The 10,791-nt window shown below is 34.3% G+C and overlaps 1 pseudogene; it reads left to right on the forward strand.

The window, feature by feature from the left end:
- LOC109347020 overlaps window positions 2,001-10,791 on the forward strand; it is a 20,059-nt pseudogene continuing 11,268 nt past the window's right edge.

Below are 10,791 nucleotides of genomic sequence, written 5' to 3' on the forward strand. Positions count from 1 at the left end.
CAAGGTTAACTTGCACTGTATATTGTCTGAGTGATTTTACCAACAATAAATACTTCATATTTTTTAACAAAATCAATTGCTAAGATTTTTGTGTACACAAATAACTAAATAACAAGTAGTACTTACTAGGATGACTTAAATCATTTTATTTGAGATTTAAGCTTCTATAAACTATTGATATATCATGTGGTAAAGATTCACATGATAGTTATCTTATGCTATGGAAAATGCTAAGTCCATTACTATCTGAAGAAAATACTATGTATACCCTTATGCTATAAGGAAAAGTGGATTGAGATAAAATAGGGTCATACAATTGTATTGCTTCAAATTGTTGATTATGAATTATTTTATATTTTTTATTCTACTATTTTTACTTATGTAAAGCTAAGGCAAAGCAACCCATACTAGAGGTGGCAAAATTATCCACAATCCACAATCCATCCAAATCCATCCAAATTATATTCATCCAAATCCATTCATTAGAGCTAATGAATTTAAATAGATATAATTCAATGTATAGTGTTGATTATGAATGGATTCAAATCCATCCATTATATCGAATGGATATCCATGAATATATTCATTTGGATGGATATCCATGAATATATTCATTTGGATGGATATCCAATCCATCCAAAAATAAAAATAAAAAGATGATTTTCTTTACATTTTCAATTTCATTTAATATTTAAGAAAACTAAATTCAAGAAAATTCATCCATGATTCTCACTCTCACTTTTAATATTTTATGAAATTGATATCAATTATAGGAAATGTGTATATAGTTAATATTAAAATTTTATTCTTAAGTACATAACATATAGATGTATGATAAAAATGTATGCATTGACCAATGTGTGAGTTTTATATACTATCACTGCATCATTCACTGTTTATTTTAATTATCATTAGCTATTAAAAAAAGTAATCCAAACGAACAGTGAATGATATAGTGATTATGTATAAATCTTTATATTGACAATGCGTATTACACTATAAAAGTATTTGTTAAATAATTTACACGTGGAACCTTAAATGACACATGTTCATATAATTTTGAAAAAAAAATATTTTTCTATAAAAGTTCAAAAAATCACTTTTTAAAAAAAAATGATTTCTAAATAATTTTAGAAGCGTTTTTTTAAAAGGTGATTTTAAAAAATGTTTAGTTGAAATAGTAGTTTTTAAAATAATGATTTTATTTAATAAAAATTTTTAGTTCAAAAAAAAATCAGATTGGATATCCATTTAATAATATATGTGTTTTAACTATGTGAATGCACAGGTAACATATGTGTTATTAGCGATGCGAACGTGAGAATTACATATGTGTTTTTAACTATTAAATGCATGAGTTTAATCTTAATTATACAAATACATGTGTAATATATGTGTTTTTAACCGTGCGAATTTATAAGTAACATGTGTTCTTAATCATACAAATACATTTGTAATAATGTGTGTTCTTAATCATGTGGCAAAAATATATCGTTCTGTACAAATGTACGGCTAACATGTTTAAAAGTATTAATATTGCCTGTTTAGTACTTACTATTCACATCCTATTATTATGTTTGTCATTTAGAATCTTCTTTAATGATGTTCATATTCCTCAACATTATGTATATTCTTGTTTTCGTGTGACATCCTTTTAATTACTTATTTAATTCTTATTTTTATTTATGTTTTTTATTATTTATATTTCCTTAATCAACTACACGGGAAAAAAAATATAAATAGTTATGTTTTTTGCTTTATGAAATTAATAATTCTAGTTTTATGTGCACGTAAAAATAGAATTTAAATTATAAGAGTTTGAAAGATTAGTGAACGACTCAAATATCTTTCTTTTTCTACGAATAAAAAAGCAGTAGTCAGGCTGGCACTGGAGACAGTGGCACTCTATGAGTCAGTTCGGCCAGGAAGACTAGGTAGCAGGCTAGGCCGGGAGGAGATTATGAGGCCCAAAGGTCGTCTCGACTGCCCCTTACCCATATATGGCGGCTGTTGTAACAGAGTGGGAGAGGCGACATCATTCACGTCGCCGAAGTGGAGGCTCAAGGGGTGACCCAACACGAGATAGAAAGCCCAACCAACAGGGAAGCTATTGGAAAACCTATTATATGTATATATATTTGTGTGTCTGTACTATATATGTAATTAAGGCCATCATAAGTTGTTGAAGCGACACATGTTGAACCAGTTTTGGTGTTTGCCAAACCTCAAAAGCATTCACTTATCAAACCTCAAGCTTTTTTTTTTCTCTCTTCACTGTCTTTTTCAAATAAGTAGATATGATTGTTCGGATTCGAAATTTGAAGGTTCTACTTTTTTACAATTTTGGTTACACTTCACATCAATGAAGAAACATGTCTTCTACTTTCTATTTGCCCAAGCTCTTTTCTTTTACCTCTATACACGAACACTTTTCCTCATCTTCATGCACCACACCCACAACTCAATTCTCCCAATCTCCACTCCCTCCATTTAACTCATTTCTCATCAATAGTATGCACTTATGTGCTTGTTCAGATTCGTTATCTGAGTCTTATAACTTGAATTTTTTGTGTTTACAGTCTTGTATGTAGTTTTATTTGGGTGGTTCTTAACATATTTCTGAGTAACTTGCAAAATTTTCTTTTTCTTGTGTTACTTCGGGAAAAAGTTTATGGCCTTGTTTATATGCATATTATTCATAGTATTTTGTTCCGAGGATCCTTCTCGATCTCTAAACTTCTATGTAGTACATTGAGCAGATTTTACAAAAGGTCAAACATGAAAAGAAGCTTCACTTGTCTCTGGGGGACAGCCAGTTTTCTGCTGATAAATTGCCTGTCATGGATAGGAAAATTCAATGTGATACCCCCTACGGGGAAATACCTTCAATAGCATCAAGTTTAAATTATACTCATAGCAATCAATCTGGGAATTTCGATCAGTGTTCTAGGCCTTCAGAAGGAGTGATGGAAAGTGGATCATCTGCTTCGGCTGTCCATTCCAAGTTAAAGCATGATTTTTCTTCGTTTGAAGGAGAAATATGATTGGACAAATTATCAATTAGAGAACTTCATGAACTGTTTAAAGTAACTTTTGGTCGCTCAACTACTGCGAAAGACAAGCACGGGCTGAAGAGGAGGATTGCCATGAGTTTAACTAATTCATGCAATGTTTTAGCAACAACTTTCATTGTTAAATATAGGAAAATTGTTAGAAAATGTGAAGATTGTTCGGCGAATGGGATTGCTGAAGCTGCAATCTCAATCGAAAATATGCCTTCATAAGACAATCTAGTTGTAGCAGAAAAAATACTGAGAAATCATAATATGGAAGATGAATTGGGAAGTGAGGATTATCAGTTGGAAGAAAGAGCTGTGAAAAGAATAAGGAAGCCCACTAAGAGGTACATTGAACAGCTCTCTGAAAATGAATCTAGAGAACACAACCCTAGGTTGATCAGTTCTAGTAAAAATATAGGACTCGGACACACCAGGCCTGCTAGGAATGCTCCTCCAGAAGAGGTGAGAATGTTTATCACCAGGGTAGACACTCTTGGAGGTTCTAGTGTTCAAATTCATTGTGTTTCTCGGCTTCGTAGAAGTCGTGCAAGGAAAAATATGACATCTCTTATGGTAAGTGGTACTGTTTCATTCTTAAATATTTGAAAGCAACACTTAGTTTTAACTTTACCCCCTCAGTAGGGTGTGGTTCTTCTTGTTCACACATTCTGTTCGATCCCATTGTCTCTATTGCTGGTTGATGTCAGACAATCTTTTTCTTTTATTAGATAAAATTGGTGATTCTATTAGCAAGCACATTAACTTAATTTTTTTTAAATAGAAAATGCTTTCCCCCTTTTCTCCCGTTTCTATTTAAATGGCAAGGCAATGGCTTCCTATTGTTGTTGTCTTCGGGTATTGGTCTGTTTGATAGTATGCCAAGTGAATTTCTCTTTTTCACTGCTTCCTATTTTCTTAAAAATGGAAAACCTTATATTTTTTTTCCAGAATTTCCTTCCAATTGGCATGGGTGAGGACGCAAAATTGGGTAATGAGGATCTTGGAGAACATGGACTGCATGATTCTAATTCTGATTATGAGAGTCCGGACAAGGTCCTGAAGTTGCATCAGTTAGTAAGACCAACTATATGTGACTCCTCTCATTGTAGAAAGAGTAGTTTTCTTTTTTTTTTTTTTGATAAAAGAATGTTATTAGAAAGTAGGGCCGATAAAATTATCCATAATCTAAAATTCATTCAAATTAAATCCATCTAAATCCATCCGTTAGAACTAATGAATTTAAATTGATATAATCTAATTGATAGTATTGATAATAAATGGATTCAAATGGATTCAAATCCATCCATTATATACAATAGATATCCATGGGTATATCCATTTGGATGGATACCCACTCCATCCAAAAAAATTAAATTAAAAACATTTTTTTTTAATTAATTGAATATTAATATAAAAAATTTCTCCCACCTTTTTAAGAACAATCCCACACACATTATAAAAGTTGAAAATTGCAATTGTGTTTTTAAAAAGTGTTTATTAAAAAAGTATAAACGATTTCAGCCTTAGTGCTTTACCCCAACATCTTAATGCAAAATATAAATATATCATTTTGGTTATTGACTAATATAATAATATAATAACAAAATGAAATATTTCAGGATAATGGATTGTTGGATACAACTTGTGGAAGCCCCAATTATTAAGGGTGTAAGCAGTTCCGTTTCAACCGTGAAACTGATGAAATCGAACTGAACCGAACCATAAAATGCGGTTCGGTTCGGCGGTTCGATTCAATTTTTTTATTTGGAACCATTTAAGTTCGGTTCGGTTCACGATTTTGTAAATTTTGGAACCGAACTGCATATTAAAAAATAATTTTATTTTATATTTGGATGGTTAAACTTTAAAGTTATGAGATAAAATATGATTAAGAATTTAGGAATATTAATACATTTAGGCTATAAGTAAGAGGCAAATAGAAAAAATAAATTAGTAAACAAATCTAAATATATATTATCTCTATTATCCATTGAGAAGATAGATTGTTGGACTAAAGAATTGGTACCAAGTTTGTCATTCATAAATTTTGTTTGACATTGTCGAAGATTTTGTGGACTAAAAAAAGTTTGTAGTGCGTTGAAATCTTGAATTATTATTGTTTTACTAGAAAGAGTATTAAATACTTTATTATTGATGCATTTATTTAGTATTCATTTAGTTGATTTTATACTTTGCAAATTTTGTTCAACTATTTCATAAAGGATTTTCTTTAAATAAGTTGAAAAATCGCAGAACCAAACCGAACCATAAATGAACAGTTCGGTTCCTAAATAAAATTTGTAGTTAATCGAGTAAAACTAAATCTTATCTTTGTGTTCGGTTCGGTCACTAAATTGCTTCAAAAACCGAACCAAACTTTTACACTCCTACCAATTATGTTGCACCAGAGTCTTGCCAATAAGAGTGCTTATAAAAAAACTTCACAAATTTACCTTTTTAAAAGTGTTTATAAAAAAACACTTTTTAAAAGCGTTTGTTAAGAAAATTATTTTTCTAAAATTGATATTTAAAAATGCTTTATTAAATAATAATTCCTAAAAGAATTTTTGTTCTTCAAATTGCTTTATTAAAAATGTTTTGTTCAAATTAAAAAAAGTGGGTTGGATATTCATTAAAATGAATACATGGATAGAATGGATGGATTAGAATCCATTGGATATAGATGGATTGAATAAATTAAAAATATGATGTAATAAATTTATATGGATTGATGAATAGTTTTCTATCCATCCATTAGTATCCATATCTAAATCCATCCAAACTCATCCAATTATCACCCATGTTAAAAAGGAATAGAGAAATACGGTTTATGGGACTTCAAGAGGGTGACTAAATTTATTTCCCCTTTTATTAAATTTAATACCAAAGGTATTAACTTTTTTTAATGCTCTTTCTTTTTGTGGGTGGGTATGTTTATTAGTGTGCTTCTCAACCTGGGAAAGAGCAGTGTCCAGCACTAGACACAATTGAGCTACAACAGGAATTGAAGCCAGAAAAGACAGATCCATCTGGCCGTACATCGGATTGCAATATTGCTACTGTCCCGACTACTAAAGGTGGAGTGAGGAGGAAACATCATCAAGCTTGGACTCTTGTTGAGGTAATGAAATTGGTCGAAGGTGTATCACAATGTAGAGCAGGAAGGTGGTCTGAGATAAGACGGCTCTCTTTTTCGTCATACTCATATCGTACTTCTGTTGATCTTAAGGTATGCATTTTGAGGTCCGGCAGTAAAGCCATTCATATTCACTTTTTTGTCATGTTCAAGCTACGATAGAGAACATTGAGGCTGGGTTTTGGTCTCCGTGCACGCATTACACTGATGTCAGTTTTTGCATTGCAGGACAAGTTGAGGAATCTGCTCAAAGCTAGTTCTGCACCTGCGGACGATGGGGTAAGAGTTTATGAGTCTTATTTTGTACTTTAATCTTTTAAAAGTGGAATAAGTTGGTTTACAAATATTGCACTTTTTACAAATTAGGAGACAACACGATTATGATACATGATATATAATTAATGATTAAATCAAAAGTAAAAATCTTAAATCAAGGGAAGAACAATGTCCTAAAAGTTAAACAGAAAGCTTTATATAAGAATTGAAACATTTCAATCTATAACAACATAAAAATTCAAGAAGTAAATGGGAACAGTTGTAGAATACATTGGAGTGTGCAGATGTTAGGGGTGAGAGGGGTAGCCACCCTAATGGGCCTAAGCTCGTTATTGAACAAGTGTACACTACGAGAAAGAAAATAACTAACTAGTAAAGCTAGAAAGATATAAATAAGAGGTTTACATACCTTACTAGGATTAGGTATTAGAAAATATCATAACTAATTCATTGGGATAATCAGTTTGGGGAATTCACTGATCTGGGAGGCAATCTCTAACTATTGTTTTTTGCAATTCTTGTTATTCTTTCTACAATAATTGTTGTTCATTCTTCATTCAATAAAATACATTCCAACCCAGAATCAATTAAATTCTTGGGAGAATTTCTTCATTCTACTCCATTCTTTCAAATCTTTGAATACCATTTCCAACACTGGTATTATAGCACCGACTTGGTCCCTGAGAAAACGCTAACATTCGGTTTTTGTGCATGATATCAACGAGAAGCATGGCCAGAAATCCAGATGATTGGATTCAAGAAAGAGAGATGCGACGGGAAAGGGAAGAACATAGAACTTGCTTGGAGGAGGCATTGGCCACTCTCACGGCGAGACCTGGGTACCCCAATTCCTACGATGAAAGCAGCAGAATTTGGGTAGATCAGGAAAACCTAGAACTACTGGGAAGAGAAAGATGGCGAAAACTGGAAATCCCTATCTTCTCAGGTGATGATGCTTTTGGCTGGACCCAAAGGCTTGAGAGGTACTTTGTGTTGAAGGAGGTAAACGACACCGAAAGGATGCAAGCAACCTTGGTGACACTGGAAGGAAAGGCTCTTAGTAGGTATCAATGGTGGAGTCGATGCACATCCGACCCTACCCGAGAAGGATTCAAGTCGGCGGTGGTTAGGAGATTTCAACCCTCCATGGTGCAGAATCCCTTCTAGCAGTTGTTGGCTCTGAAACAGTTAAGGCCGGTAGTGGAATACGTCGAAGAATTTGAGAAATGTGTGGGAGCCTTAAGGGAGATTGATCAAGAATTTGTCTGGGGCATTTTCTTGAATGGCCTCAAGGAGGAGATTAAAGCTAAGGTTAAATTAGCACCACACTCTTTTAGAGATAATTTAGAAGTCTATCATGATAGAAGAAAAGAATTTAGTTTTACAAAAGAAAATTGTTCCTAGAAATTATTCTAGATCATCGAATTTTGTTAAAAACAATTTTCCAAGTAAATCCGTAACTGTGGAACCTAAGTCTGGGTGGGACAGGAGGATTGAACATTCTTCGGTTGGTAGTGCACCCATAACGGCGGGTCAAATACAAATCGAGGAAGGTAGTAAAAATCGGGGGGAGGGTGGGAGGAGAGAGTTCAAACACTTGACTGGTGCTGAAATGAGGGAGAAGAGAGAGAAAAGGTTGTTTCCGTTGTGATGAGCCCTATAGTAGGGAGCATAGATGTAAAAACAAGCAATTTTGCATAATCATAATGAAGGAGGAGGAAGATGAGGAAGAACAGAACAATAATGATTCTTTGTTAGGAAATTTTTACTCCTTACAATTGTCACTTTGTTCCATGGTGGGTTTAACTTCTACTAAGTCTTGGAAGATAGAAGGGGTATTGAGAGATAAAACCATAATCATTTTGATTGACGAGCTTTATACAATTTTTTCACTTCAGATTTGGTTCAAAACTTGAAATTGGAGGTAGATGATACACCCTCATACTTAGTCGAAGTGGGTGATATTCGTAAGGTGAAGCATCGTGGAAAATGCTCTAATTTGTTGATTAAGTTGCAGAATTTGGAAGTCATTCAGGATTACTATCTGTTTGAACTAAGGGGATTGGATATGGTGTTAGGTCTGAACTGGTGGGCAAGCTTGGGGGAGAGAGTTAAAACACTTGACTGGTGCTGAAATGAGGGAGAAGAGGAGAAAGAGTTATGTTTCCATTGTGATGAGCCCTATAGTAGAGAGCATAGATGTAAAAACAAGCAATTCTGCATGATCATAATGGAGGACGAGGAAGATGAGGAAGAACAGAACAATAATGATTCTTTGTTAGGAAATTTCCACTCATTACAAGTATCACTTTGTTCCATGGCAGGGTTAACTTCTACTAAGTCCTAGAAGATAGAAGATGTATTGAGAGATAAAGCCATATCATTTTGATTGATTGTGGAGCTTCACACAATTTTATCGCTTCAGATTTCGTTCAAAACTTGATAATGTAGGTGGATGATACACCCTTATACTTGGGTGATGGTTGTAAGGTGAAGTGTCGTGGCAAATGCTCTAATTTGTTGATTAAGCTACAAAATTTGGAAGTCATTCAGGATTACTATCTGTTTGAACTGAGGGGAGTGGATATGGTGTTAGGTCTGAACTGGTTGGCAAGCTTGGGGGAAGTCAAAGCCGATTTTGGAAGGTTAGAGTTGACTCTAAAGCAAGGAGCAAATGTGCATCGAATAATGGGAAATCCAACTCTTTCCAAATCCGAATTGACCTTTGAAGCTCTCATGCAAGTGGTCAAGGAGGAAGGGGAGGGGTTGATATTGCAGTGTACCTTGGAAGACAGCTCAACACCGCAACAGTTTCAAATACCGCAGGTAGTAGACAGCCTATTGATTGAACATATGAAAGTATTTTTAGATCTTCAAGGCCTGCCTCCTCAAAGAAGATAGGACAATGCAATACATCTCAAGGAAGATGCTAAAATACCTAACTTGAGATGCTGTAAATACCCTCGTTATCAAAAGATCGAGATAGAAAGATTAGTCCAAGAAACGCTAGTTGCTGGGGTGATCCGACATAGCATCAACCCATATTCTCGTCTAATTATTTTGGTGAAGAAGGATGAAGGGTGGCGGTTTTGTATGAATTATAGAGCTTTGAACAAGATCACTATCCCCAACAAATTTCCTATTCCTCCAACCCAAAATCAATTAGATTCTTGGGAGAATTTCAGCATTCTACTCCATTCTTTCGACAATTTTTGAATACCAGTTCTAACAACAGAAGTGTCTGATGTTGAATACTTGTCCGGACATGACAACTATTTTTAAGTGTCCATGCTGCTTCAAACATACAAGTCTGTGTCTTCTGCAAGTACATGCTTGAAACTGAGTTAGTTTGGTTTAATATTGAATATTTGAAACTTCTGATGCCACTAATGTTTTATCCCATGTGCAATTTACTTTCCCCCGGAATTTCCAGTCCTCCTATTCCCTTGTTATCTATGTAGAATGCCTCCATGTTAAGTTGGTATTACTTTCTACAAGGGTAGTTGCTACAAATTATAAATTATCATATTAACATTGAATGTATATATATTTTCTGTTATCATAGATGAATTCGCGGAAGCACGGTACACTTCCCATTCCGGAGGCAATTTTGGTACGTGTAAGAGAGCTTGCATTAATAAACTCGCAGGTTCATGTTGGTGCAGCGAAAGCGATCATTGCGCAGCGTTGGCCACAAGCAATCAAATAAAGGCATAGAATAAATATAGAGAAGAAACAAGAGAATTTGTTAACGGGGTTCGACCAATTGTGCCTACGTCCCCGGGAACGATGAGCGGCTACCAAGATATTATTAGAGAATAAGGATTACAAACCTTAGCATACCCATGGGTCCACCTGCCCATGGGGTGTTTCTATTTGGTGCTTATATCTGGTGCACATTATAACAAGGGACCTGAGTCCAATATATAACATTGATTACTCTACTCTATTCCAATACTAGACAATGTGGGACTAATACAATAACATATTTCAAGCATTCCCAACAATCTCCACCTTGATTGAAATAGACGAATATCTCGCTCCTTTTGGAATTCTACACAAGAATCTCTACCTTAGCGAATATCCAGCTCCACCTTGCTCAATGTCTAATTCTCTTTAACAATTCCTCCACAGCATAGACCTTCTGAGTATCATTGACAATGTTACCAAGAGCCTAACTCTCCAAACTTGTAGTGCAGCTTCCCGTACCGCCATCAAATGGAACACGCCGCCTAGCCACCTATTGCTAGGAAGTCTTTCGATATATTGGAACTTCTACACAAAAGTTCACCAACAATCGTCCTTTTCAATATTCAGTCA

Source organism: Lupinus angustifolius, chromosome LG05, assembly GCF_001865875.1.
Source record: "Lupinus angustifolius cultivar Tanjil chromosome LG05, LupAngTanjil_v1.0, whole genome shotgun sequence".
NCBI classification, from domain to species: Eukaryota; Viridiplantae; Streptophyta; class Magnoliopsida; order Fabales; family Fabaceae; genus Lupinus; species Lupinus angustifolius.